Genomic DNA, 12,026 nt, shown 5'->3' with positions numbered 1-12,026 from the left:
TACCCCCATTACTGTGCTCAGCAAGACCCCCCACAAACAGGGACCCTCAGCCCAGGATAAGGGGCTCCAGGAAGGTACCGGGCCTCGAGGCCTTTCCAGGTTGTGTTGTGTGGGCACCAGGACCTAGGGATGCGGCCTTGCAGCATCCTTGGTGAGCCATCCGGGAAATCATAAAACGAGATGTCAGCTTCCATCCCTGATTGGTGACCAGACCCGCAAGGTTTCCTGTCTTCTTTGCTGTTTATGCCCAGAGAGGCTTTGCTGCCCTCCTGTCCTGGGGGACGTCCGCTCCATGAACCCGGCACTCAGGATGTACGTGATCTCTGGTGATCGTTTGCCAAAGATGTCGCCACCCCATCTCTCCTCCCACGAGTACATGCTCAGTGTGATCGCGACAGCCCTGCCTGCCAGGGGTGGGGTCTGCGACCCTCCCCTTGAATGTGGGCAGATCTCTGGGAATGCCTCAACCCATGGACAGGACGGCCGTGACACTCTGGGCCTCCCGAAGCTCGATCGTTGAACTTGCATGCACTACAGTCTTGTTCTCTTGGGACGCCAGTCTTTGGGACCCCGGCACCGTGCCGTGCAGGAGACACACGGAGAGACCATAGAGAGAGGCGGTGCGGAGGGTTCTGGCCAAGAGCCCAGCGGAGGCTCCGGCCAAAGCCAGATGTGTGAACAAGAGCCGTCAAGGATTCCAGCCTCTGGGTCTTCCAGATGAGGCTGTAGACTCGTCATGCCCTATTCGAGTTCCTGCCCCACTCGGTCTATGGCCCTGGTGAGACGGGTCTCTGAAACCACTAAGTTTTCCAAGTTGGGTGTTATGCAGCCATAGTTACTAGAACAATCTCGCATGGACCTCTCTATTTTCCCACATGTATTTCCCTCCCTGGAGAGAACAGGCCATGTTCTCCCACACTCCCTGCCTTTGGCTGCACTCTTCCCCCGGCCTGGAATGTCCTTCCTTCTCCATTTTCCAGGCAAATGTCTGACTCTTCCTTTAAGAAGTAGCTCAAACTCTGGCTGAGAGTCTCCTCCTCCAGGAAGACTTCCCTGATATCTTATAGCTGGTGAGGTGCTCTTCCGTTTCCCTGCAAGGTTCATCTCACCGATTTCTACTATTTTAGCAGTCCCAGGTTCCCCCAATGGGCTGTGAAATTTTGGGGAGCAGGCCACAGACCCTGTTTCTCCCAGGCACCCTTGCTTCCTACCCCAGCCAGCACCTGGGGCCCTTGTGTCTGGCAAAGTCACAGGCTCCTCTGACTGAGTGGAAGGAACAGAGGATGCATGCTGTCCCAGGGAGCCTGGTGGTCCTTCCTTGAAGTTCGGGGGCCACGCTTGCCTGTCCCCTGAGCTCCCATTGTAGGGATCACCGTTGGACACGAGGGCCTGATCTGCACTCTGAGTGACCTGGGGTTGGGCTTTCCCATTTCCAGGCCTCAGTTTCCCCCCACTGTGAAAGGAGAATGTTGGATGAAGAGGAGACTGGGGCTCCTCCAGCTCATTTTCTCTGGGATACTTCGAGAAGGGTGAGGCGGTTTTCCTGGCACAGATGCACAGGTTGATAACCGGACAGGGAATGGGGCAGGGATGGCTATGGGAAGGAAGTTCTGTCTGGCCATCTTGGCTCCTTTTCATGGACTTTGTTGGAATTCTGGCGAGACTCAGCAAAATGCAGCCCTGGGGACTGAACCCAGGCATGACTGAGGGTCTGCTGGGAGCAGGTGTACCTTGAGGGCAGGTCCAGGACCACTGAGGGGCAAGGGCAAAGGTTTGTAGTCTGCCTGCCTGCCTGTCAGTCCACTTCTCTTCCTCACTGGTGTGACTCGGGCAAATCACTCAGAAAGCCTCAGTTTCCTCATCTGGAGAATGGAAACAGCAATAAAGCAAACGCTGTGGGGAGCTGCTTGGAGGATATGAAGACTGTGGGGTGCGTGCAAGGGGCTCCGTGTTCCCCACCAGTCAGGCCATTAATGTGATAGAAGCCGCCCTTGATGGGAACTTGCCAGGCACAAGGGGCTGGGTGTCACGTGTTCTCCTGCCATCAGTTCCCATCAGTTCCCTGCAGGGGTGAATATCTTTATTGCTGTTTCATAGGGGAGGGAATGAGGCTCAGAGAAGTTGCATGACTTGTCCAAGGTCACACAGCCATGGAGAGATGGGGCTGGAAATTAGAACCCAGGTCTGGCTGATCCCAGAGATCTCCCGGCCTCCCATCCTTGTGTATTTCTGGGCAGGGCAGAGCTCAGAGCTGCCACAGCTGACACCACGGCACAAAGAGCCAACCTTGGCACTGCCTGTAACAATGATGGCAGAAGAGGGGGGTATGGCCTCCCTGGTCTCTTTCGCCATCCCTGCTTTGGGCAGGTACCCCCACCCCAGGGGCCGAACCCCGTAGATGAGTAGGCACCAGGATGGGGCCATGAGCCTGCTCTGTGGTGGGCTGGAAGCTCCCCTCACCCCCAGCTCTGGCAGAGGCCAGGCTGGGGACAGGCTGAGAGGAGTGGGTGAGTGACACTTCACCCCCAGTGACCTGTGATGGCGGTAATCAGGTGAGCACAGTCCTGCCCTGTGCAATCCTGACTTCACGCGGGGATGCACGTGGTCACAGGGACAGACCCCCAGCCCAGCAGACACACGGGCACACACAGGGTCGTGTTCACAGGCTCGCGTGTGCATGCTTACCACGTGCGAAGAGGCCACGTGGGTCGGGCGTCCTGGATACGCAGGGCCTGGCACGCTCGCGGCCTCGCCCACCTGTCCGGGCTCAGCGCTGGTTCGTGAGACCACCTGGGCATGTCTACACGGATATGCAGCAGGCCCCCAGCCCCTGGTGTCTCTTGGCTCTGGGCAGACACATATGAAGACGACGGGGCGGGGTCTTAAGAAGCAGAAGGTCCCAGAGCTGAGACTTCCATCCGAGCCACAGATCTGCCTGTGTTCTGAGCCTCGTTCAGTCCCGGGGACAACCCCATCCATCAGGTGGTAAGAGAGTAGCTTTTTTTTTTTTTTTTTAAGATTTATTTACTTATTATTTGAGAGAGAGAAGGAGAGTGGACAAGCGTGGAGAGGGGCAGAGGCAGAGGGAGAGACAGAATCTCAAGCAGACCCATCTCACGACCCTGAGATCATGACCCGAGCTGAAGCCAAGAGTCGGATGCTTAACCGACTGAGCCACCCGGGAGCCGCAAGATGGTAGTTCTTATTGTGCCTCATTTCAGTAGAGATGAAGCACAGAGGGCTCAGAGACGTTAAGCAGCCCACCCAAAATCACACAGCAGGGAGAGCGTCAGGCAGCGTGGCAGCCCCGAGCCCCAGGCCTTCCTCGCCTGGGGAGGCTGGGGCAGTGCAGGGGCCCTAATATGCCATTCCATCACAGCCTCCCCAACTTGGCACCCTGTCCCCACCCCCACCCTAGGGGCCCCAGCACTTTAACCATCTGTGCTGGTTTAAACACACCATGAATTGGAGCTCTTGGCTTTTCTGCCCCCTCTTCTCCCTCTCCTTACCTGCCCTCCGCCAGCCCCCACCGCACACACCATGTAAACCCCCCAGAATTACAAACGAGCAGGTGTCTTGTCCGGTCTGCACTCCTGGTGTCCTGGCACACAGCTGGGACTCAAGAGCTCTGTGCTGCCCACAAGGACTGGTGCATGAATGAACAGGGTCATCCCCGCGGACACGCGGGACATCTTGCTGTTCCAGGCCCCGAGGAGCAAGGGCTGTGAGGCAGGAGGCTGCGGCTACTGGGGGGCTGCAGAAGACACTCTTAGCCCCTTCCTGCCTCACTCTCGGTGTCTCTCGGTGGGAGTACAGACATCTGAGCTGTGGCTGGGTGGGGGCTGACCCGGGACTCCTGAGCTGGGCACTGGGTGTCCTGGAGGTGTCCCTTCCCTGTTCTGCTCTCCCACATGGACGGCAGACCCGGGGGTGGGTAGCCTCTTGGGTGCACACTGGCCCCAGGCAGTGCCCAGAGAGGTGGCAGATCCCTGTTCCTGGTTCCTTCTCTGGTCTCCATCCTGCCCCAAAGCCCCACCTGCCCCTGCCAGGCCCCCTGGTGCCCCTGCCTACCACTAGGTGGCACCAAGTGCTCTGAGACAGTGGGGAGCTCCCCCCTCCACTCTGCCCCCTGCAAGTTCTCAGGGGTGGGGACAGGTGGGGGTGGGTCCCCATATCATACGTTCTGGTGCTGGCTGGGCTTCCTGCCGCCATGGCCCTTCCTTCGAATGGCAGAGCAGCCCCTAAATGCTGAGCTCTAAGCTAGTGGATTTTCATACATGACCTCACACTCCCCTGCAAGCCTCACGAAGGCCGGAGGAGGTAGGCACCATCCTTGCCCCATTTTACAGATAAGGAAACTGAGGTTGAAGCTATGTGTCCAAGTCACATAGCTAATAAGAAGCAGAGCCTGGTTCTACTCTTAACCGATGCTTCCCTGAAGCTCTCTCCTAAGGGTTTTGTGTCCTCCTGAGTGAAGGATGGGGTCCCAGAGCTGGCCTGAAGCTCTGAGGAAGTCTTCAGAGGGAGGGCGCTGGCTTGGGAGGCAGGGGTGGGTGTGGAGAGAGAAACAAGGACCTTACGGCAGGATGGAGGCTGTGGTAGAAAAGTCCCTGCTCCTCCCAATCCCCCAGCAGCTGTCCCACCAAGGGGCCAGGAAATGGAAGCAGGAGTACTAGGAGGGGGTCAGGACCTAGAAGAGAAACCGAGGTGGAGAGGCAGAGCCAGCTCCCCCCAAGTGCCAAGAGGAGCTGGGAGAAACTTCTGGGGAGGGAGAGGCACAGGATGGAGGAGGAGCCCTTCCAGATGTTACAGGCAGTGCTGTGTCCATACGGCGCTGAAATGGGGAGGCCTTGTCTAACTGCACAGGCTATGATGGGTCAGGCCCAGACTGGGGGCCCTGGCTCTGGTGGAGTGATGGAACCCCCAAATGTGGGAAGCTGGGCTTGCCCTGGGGGCTTTGGGAAACAGAGCAGGATGGGTCATGGGCCAGATGTGCTCTAGGCTTGGCCACAATGACAGCGTCCATCCATCCAGCCTTCTGTCTACACACGGATAGTACCAGGTACTGGGGACACTGCAGTGAAGAAGACCAAGGAGATCCTTGCCTCACTGGGCCTTATGCTCTAGTTTGGAAGAAACTGGCGAAAAAACAAGTGAATGTAAGCAGACAGGTAGCGTGAAAAGTAATGGAGAGTCTAGTTTAGATTGAGTGATCCTGGAGGGCTTCTTGGAGGAGGCAGCATTCAATGGAAAGGGCCAGAAAAGACTTCAGGCAGGCGTAACAGCAGGATCCCAGATTCTAAGGCCAGAGCAAGCTTAGTGGCTGGAGGAAAAGAGCAAAGATCAGTAGCCCCGCTACAGAATGAACAAGGGACAGGGAGTGGGAAAGGAGGCAACAAGAGAAGGGCAGGGCCAGACCAGGGATGCAACGTTCTGGGGTACGGAACGTTGCCTGGGTGGGATGGAATGTGCTTGGAGAGTATTAGATAAGAGGTGGTTTGCTGTTTGGAAGATGACACTGGCCGATTTTAGCAAATGGATTATACGGGCAAGGGTGGGACAGACAGACCCCAACCCGAGGGCCCAGGGGCCCAGTCTGGAGACTGCCAAGCACCTGGGTAGCTGGGTACCATGGTAAGGGCATGGAACTGGGTCTCTGGGACTCTGCCCTGGATTCTAGTCCTGACCACATGGGTCACTGGCTGTGTGACCTGGAATCAGTAACTGCACCCCCTCTCCGCTTTGAGCCTCAATGTCTTTAACTGTAAAATGTGGACAAGAACGGCTGCCCAGACTCCTTCCCTGGGATGCAGTGAAGGTCACGGTGGGGGCAGGACAAAGGGCCAGAGCTTTATCAGCCTTAGGGTGTTGAGGGTGAAGCCGGAAGGTGGGAGGTCCCTGAACCTGGGGCTACTCTGGGGGGCAAGTTTTTTTCTGGGAGGAACTGATAAGAGGATGACATTGTGATTGAAGTCATCCCTGGGGGGTCAGCCCCCATCGCTGCTCTGGGCTCCCCAGTCCTCCTAGCCTGGGATCCCAGCGCACGACTCGCTGGTCCCCAGAGGCTGCTGCACCCTTCCCCCACCCAATGTCCCTCAATCTTTTTTTCCCCTTGCATCTCCTTTTTAAAATAAAAACGCCGGCCACTCGCGGCTCACTGATGTTTATGCCTCAGTAATACATTATGTATTATTTTGTTTTAAGCACAGCTTTTGCATCCTGACAGTAACAATAAAATGTGACTATGGGATTGCTAATACAGACAGACTAATGTTTCCATCGCCCGCCTCTTTTTTTTGCGTCCTAAGCACTTTTGAAAAGGCTCCTTTTATATTCCTAATAAAATTATAGCAAAATACATCGATTTACTGGAAAAGAGTTTAGGGTCGGGGTTGAGTTTTTTTTCTCCCCCTCCCCTTGTGTGGGCTTCTTCCCCCTCCCGACCAAAGGCTGATGAATATTCTTTCTGAATCAAGGCTTCTAAGTGCTTTTTGACCCGGGGCTCAGGTTGTGTCCACCGCTGCCTGTCGGATGGCTGCTTGGCTCACCTGGCCCCCAGCCAGCTCCAGGGCAGGGGCATGCGGGTGCTGAGCACTCTGTGTGTTGGGAAGTGGGGGTGTATCTGTGTCGGGGCGTCTGGGTGCCAAGGTGCGCGGGGCTCTGTGTAAAGATGATTGCAGTCTGACTGCGTGTCCGGGGATATGCACTAGCACGGGCGCTAGGTAACACCTGTCCAGGTGAATGTTTCTTAGGGGGGGTGACGTAAGGGTTTTGGGTGTCGAGGTATATGTGTCTACACAGGTCCCTGTGGTGTGTAAGAACGAGGCATGGCAAAGTGGTTCCATGTATCCAGGGACCACTACTGGCTGGCATGGCGGTGCGGGGGCTCGGGGGCTTGGTCAACAGGCAGACATCGAGTGTCTAGAAGGGTTGGGGGTGCACCCCCCGATGGCGGTGGCCTCCTGGGCAGGAGTGGTGCAGGGGAAGCAGGTAGGGGAAGGGTCCCAGGCCACAGGAAGGAGAAGCTATGGATGGAGAGAAGGAACAGGGATCCCCCGGACAGGTGACAAGCCCCCCACCCAACATCTTTGCCAACATCGTGGCCAAAGTGTGGGCAGGAGGTCGTGATGGGCCTTGCAAGAGGAGGTAGTCTTAACACTCTGCCCTGTTTACACACCCAGTGGCAGGACCCAGAATCTGGGTGGGCAAAGCCTCTCTTTCTATATCCTTAGGAGTTGGTTTCCATGGGGCCAGACCCTACCAGCTTCCACCCTGCCTCTAGGATCAAAAGTCGGGGAAAAATAAAGGAACCCTCAGACCCTCCCCACCTGGGGCCCCCGGGACACCCCCAGCCCTTCAGCTAGAGGTGCTGCTTCCTGGGTGTCGAGCTCAGGGGAGAACCCAGCAGAGGACCACGGATCCCCTACCCCCCTCTGGCTAAGGCTGAGCCGAGTGCCCGCGCTCCGCCCGCCACTCCAGCCGAGCCTCCCTTCCTCCCCACCCTCCCCGCCCGCCCTCCCCGGAGTATATGTGGATTTGCACGATTCAGAAACAGGGAAGGGAAAAAAAAAAAAAAAGAATTGGGTTTTGTGTACTAAGCACTTTTGAGGGCAATCTGGGGCCCCCTAATCCAGAGGTTTATAACCTCCCCAGCTAATGCTCTCTGACACTGTGTTTTGATATCATTACTACATTATACTCACAATTTTTGAGTGAAAAAATACAGTACTTAGAAAGTCGAAATTCATAAATAAATTCATGTCAAACCGCACTTAATATTGATTTTGTTAGTGTTCAGATTCAATAATAAGGTACTGCGTGCATGAATATTTAAATATAATCATCATTTCTGCATCTCCTAATGGCCTCTGCTCCTCTACACTCAATTTAAACACAATTTAAAAACTATAATGTATTGAAAAATACTAGGATTTAGCAATAAATCATCATCGGGAGATTCCAGGCCTCTTATAGGGTGGCTCGATATGGGTTTCTCCGGGGACTGTACAATTAGATTCATGTTTTTAAACTTCTCAATTATCCATATACCATAATTTTATGTGAAAGTTTGTTTCGCTCCCCCCCCCAGCCCCCGCCACCGCCGCCCCCCACCCCTCGCCGCGCCCCCCGCCCCCAGCCTCTCTCTGTAGGAAGTGGTAGAACAGCGCTTAAGTGTTCTCTTAGCCTGAGTGGAGTAGGGTCAAAGGTGGCCGTCCTCAAACTGAATTAGAGGCCAGGCCTGCCAGAGGCAGCCGGCGCTGAGTCACTTAATCACATTATTTGGGAAAAATATAGGGGGGAAAGAGATAAAATGACTTAAAATGAACTTGCCAAGGAGGAAGTGGAGTTTTTTAGATTTATTTAAAAAGCAATCCTTGGCTTGATGAAATAGACGCGGGGCTGCCGGCAGGATGTGGTCTGGCGGGGGGACGGGAGGGGGCAGGGGGCGGGAGCGGAGGGGCCTCTAGGCTGGTCCCTGGGCCCCAGGCTTTGGTCGAGGAGCCCCTGTGGCTGCGGAAGCCCCCTGGGATGAGGAGGAAGGGGTGCCTGCTGCTGTCCTTGTTGGTGAGGGCCTGAAGGCAGCTGGGGGAGTCCGGCCCTGGAGGACGGGACGTGGCAGGGCCCCTGGGGGCATCTGGGGCCTTGGATGGTGCCCTGATGGCAGCCGGTGCTGACAGATGGCCTTGGAAGGGGCAGGGCCGCGTCGATGGATGACAGGAGTGGATAGGACCCAGGGACCTGGAGGGCTGGTGCCCACTGGCTCAGAGTACCAAGCCTCTGCCCAGTTACAGGACGGATGGAATCATCGACCCCCACTTCTCAAAGCACCTACTGTGCACCAAGGGCTTTACATACAGCTGACGTGAGCCCTGCTTACCCCCGTTCCCTGTAAGGCATGGTCATGCCCATTTTATGAAGGAGAAAGCTGGAGTTCAGAGTGACACCACGATTAAAACAAGGTCACACAGGTTTGGGCTTGGCACAGCCAGCGCATTCTAGAACCAGTGTTCTCCTTGCAGGGGCTCCCGGCTTCTCTCGCAAGGTGCACTTGGAGGGCGGGGATGACGTTGACCCTGAGCTTTGGGCTCTGGCACGCTGCAGAGCTGTGTAGATGGACCCACAGCTGCCCCTACGGAGGAGGGGCAAGGACTTGGCACAGCTGGGTTCTGGGAACCTGTCTGATCCCTGGACTCTAGAGCCAGGTAAGGGTCGCTCAGGGGGATCCAGAGCTGGACCTCTGGCCTTGTCATCAAGGACAACCCAAGTATTGGACTGACAGGGAGGGAAGCCCGAGGACAACGACGTCCCTGGGACCACCCTCGACCAGGCAGGGCGGGCAGCTGGACGGCGTGGAGCCTTCCACATGGGACAAAGATACCAGGACAGGAGCTCCAACTGGGGAGGGGAGGGCCCACAAGGGGGTGGTACCTGCTGCTTCACGAGCCCAGCAATGATGGACGTCAGGAGGAGCAGGGATGGGGCCAGGTACACTCGCTCTGGTTCCAAAACACCTCTGAGTCATGAATCTTACTTCACATCTGTGAAATGGGGAGAAGGATACTTAGCTGCCTGGGTAGCTTCTCATAGGAAGGGCCCATTCGAGTGGTAGACGGCTGCCGTGGCTGCTGTAATAATGGCTATCTGGGGTCTCACTTGGCCTCCAGACCTCCAGAGCAATGTTTTCCTTGTGGTCTGCACGGCCCTAGTCCTTTTGGATGGGTTTGGGGCTGCAGGGCTGGGTGCCAAAGAACCAGGCCTTCGGTTGGGGGGAGAGCCCAGCTCCCACTCCCAGCAGATGCCTCTGCTGGAGGGGGAGACCATGAGCCTATGTCTGCAGGTGGCCTCTCCCCAGACCTAGGGCACAGGGGAGGCAGGAGGGTCAGGGGAGAGGGCAGCACCGGGCCCTGAGTGCCTGGCCCTGCGGCTCAGCCTCTCCAGCGCCCACAGCTCCCACATGTTGAGAGCATCCGTTCATTCTCAAACTCTTTCAGCAAACACCTACTACAGTCAGAGCACAAGTCCAGGGCCTGGGATCCATGAGGGAACAAAGCAGCACTTGTAGCCCAAGACAGAGTCCCTGCCTCCTTCTTGCCAGGGGTGTTCTGCCTCGGTTTTGTCATCTGGGACAAGGGGATTAGCATTGCCGGTTTCCACTACTTCTGGCTAAAAGTGTGAAATCTCAGAGGTGAACGGGCCCATGATGAAAGCTGCCTTCAAGTGAGCTGTTTTTCTTTTCCCAATGAATGGAAGGACCTGACAGGACCCTCGCGGATGGGATTATTTTTTTCTGTCTGTGTCCCTGCAGAAGGTAAGGGCAGGAGCAGAGGGGAAACAGAATTAAATATGGGACTTTGGGAAAGTGGGAGCCCTTGTGGGTTCTTGAGCCAGAATAAGTCACCGAGGAGGCCTATCCAGGCTTCTCTGCTCCAAAAGGCCTGGGGAGAAGTCGAGGGTCAGGGACAGGCGGGAGGAGTCCTAGAAAAGACGTCCAGCTAATCCCCGCGCCCGAGTTCTCTGCTCTCCCTGACCTGGCTGTGGGCCTGCGATCGGGTGGGATGGGAAGGAAAGAACTCCCTTTGCCCCCATCAAAGTTAGCAGCTAGCAAGAGGTACTGCCCAGAGCTGTGAGATCTCCTCTTTCAGACAGGAAGGGAGTTGCCAGGGAGAGAGAAGGCAGAACTGGGGCAGGCCAGGGGGCAGGTAGGCGCTCTGGGCGCCCAGGCGGGGCCCTTATCTCTGCGCTAGGGTGAAGTAGGGGTGGCTGAGCCTACGGAGGCTTCTTCTCTCCCCCTTCCACCGGCCTCCCCCCAGAGCACTCAGACATCCCCCTCTGGAAGCCCCCTGAGCCTGCACGCTCCTGGGCCACTCTCTGGTTCACCTCCAGCCAGCCTCCTGCAGACCTCAGTCTGTTGTCTATCAGGTGGAACCACTGAGGTTGAGCCTCTCCGGCAGGGCCTTGGTGGGAACCGTTGCGGGAACCGTGCGGGGCAGGGAGTGCAAAGGGCTTGCTGAACAGAAGAGTCTGTGTGGAACCCCTGAGAGCCCTAAGAAGGAGTCAAGTTCCAAGGCTACTGACAGGCCGCTGGTGATGGCCTCCGGCCATGCCCTGGTGATCAGGCCAGGGAAGGGCCGGGTGCCTCCCTGGGCTCTGTCACTCTGCATCCAGGGTCCGTTTTTTTCTGGAAAACAAGCGACATTCATCACTAGTGACAGCCGGGCCCTAATGCAATCTCGGCTGGAGCCATGAATTGCAAATGCGCTGTATGGAGAAGGCTGCTCCATTAGGCCCCCCAGGGAAGTCACACGCCCTGCGCCCCAGGGCGCCGGACAGTGATGGGGACACCTAGAAGACTCAGCAGGGTCTGGGGCTCCCTGCAGACATGCTGGGCCAGGCCCCAGCTGCCTCAGGGTCCTAAGCCTCGGGGAGGGTGGGGGCTAGGACCAGGCTCCAGAGTGGGTGGAAGTGGGGGCCGGTTCTTGGTGACTCAGAGCCTGCTTTTGTCCCTCTCTGAGATTCACAGGGAAAAAAATAAAACACCCCGGCAATTAACCAGAGCAAGTCAGGTGAGTGGGACAGGGCGGGCGGGGCACCTGCCCGGCAATCTGGAGGACCTCGCCCAGGCTGGGAGCACTCACGTGACGGGGGAGCCCTGCCCGCTGCCACCCTCCGGGACCCTGGGCTCTGCCCCTTGCCACAGACAGACCCTGCCCTCCCCATCTCCACGTAGCTTCCGTCCAGCTGCCCACCCTCGAGTGCCCTCATCCTCCCTGAGTGAGCTGGGCTCTGCTCCATGCCAGGGCAGCTGCCTCCCCGCCGCACCCCTCCCCCGGCTCCCACCCCAGCATGTGTGTGCCCAGCACTTCCGGTTGGAGCTCTCCACTGGCATACCTGCTCCCCGGCCTCCCATGCGTGCCCAGCCCCCTGCCAGTCCAGCACCGAGTCAGGGCGCGCCAGCAGCCCGCCTCTGGCACCCAGTGTAGACGGGTGGGTTTGTTTTTCCCTGTATGTTTTGGGTTCAGGAAAAA

The sequence above is a fragment of the Lontra canadensis genome, unplaced genomic scaffold, assembly GCF_010015895.1.
Source record: "Lontra canadensis isolate GAN:19392208 unplaced genomic scaffold, GSC_riverotter_1.0 scaffold25, whole genome shotgun sequence".
NCBI lineage: Eukaryota > Metazoa > Chordata > Mammalia > Carnivora > Mustelidae > Lontra > Lontra canadensis.
Note: the sequence above shows the minus strand (reverse complement) of the source record.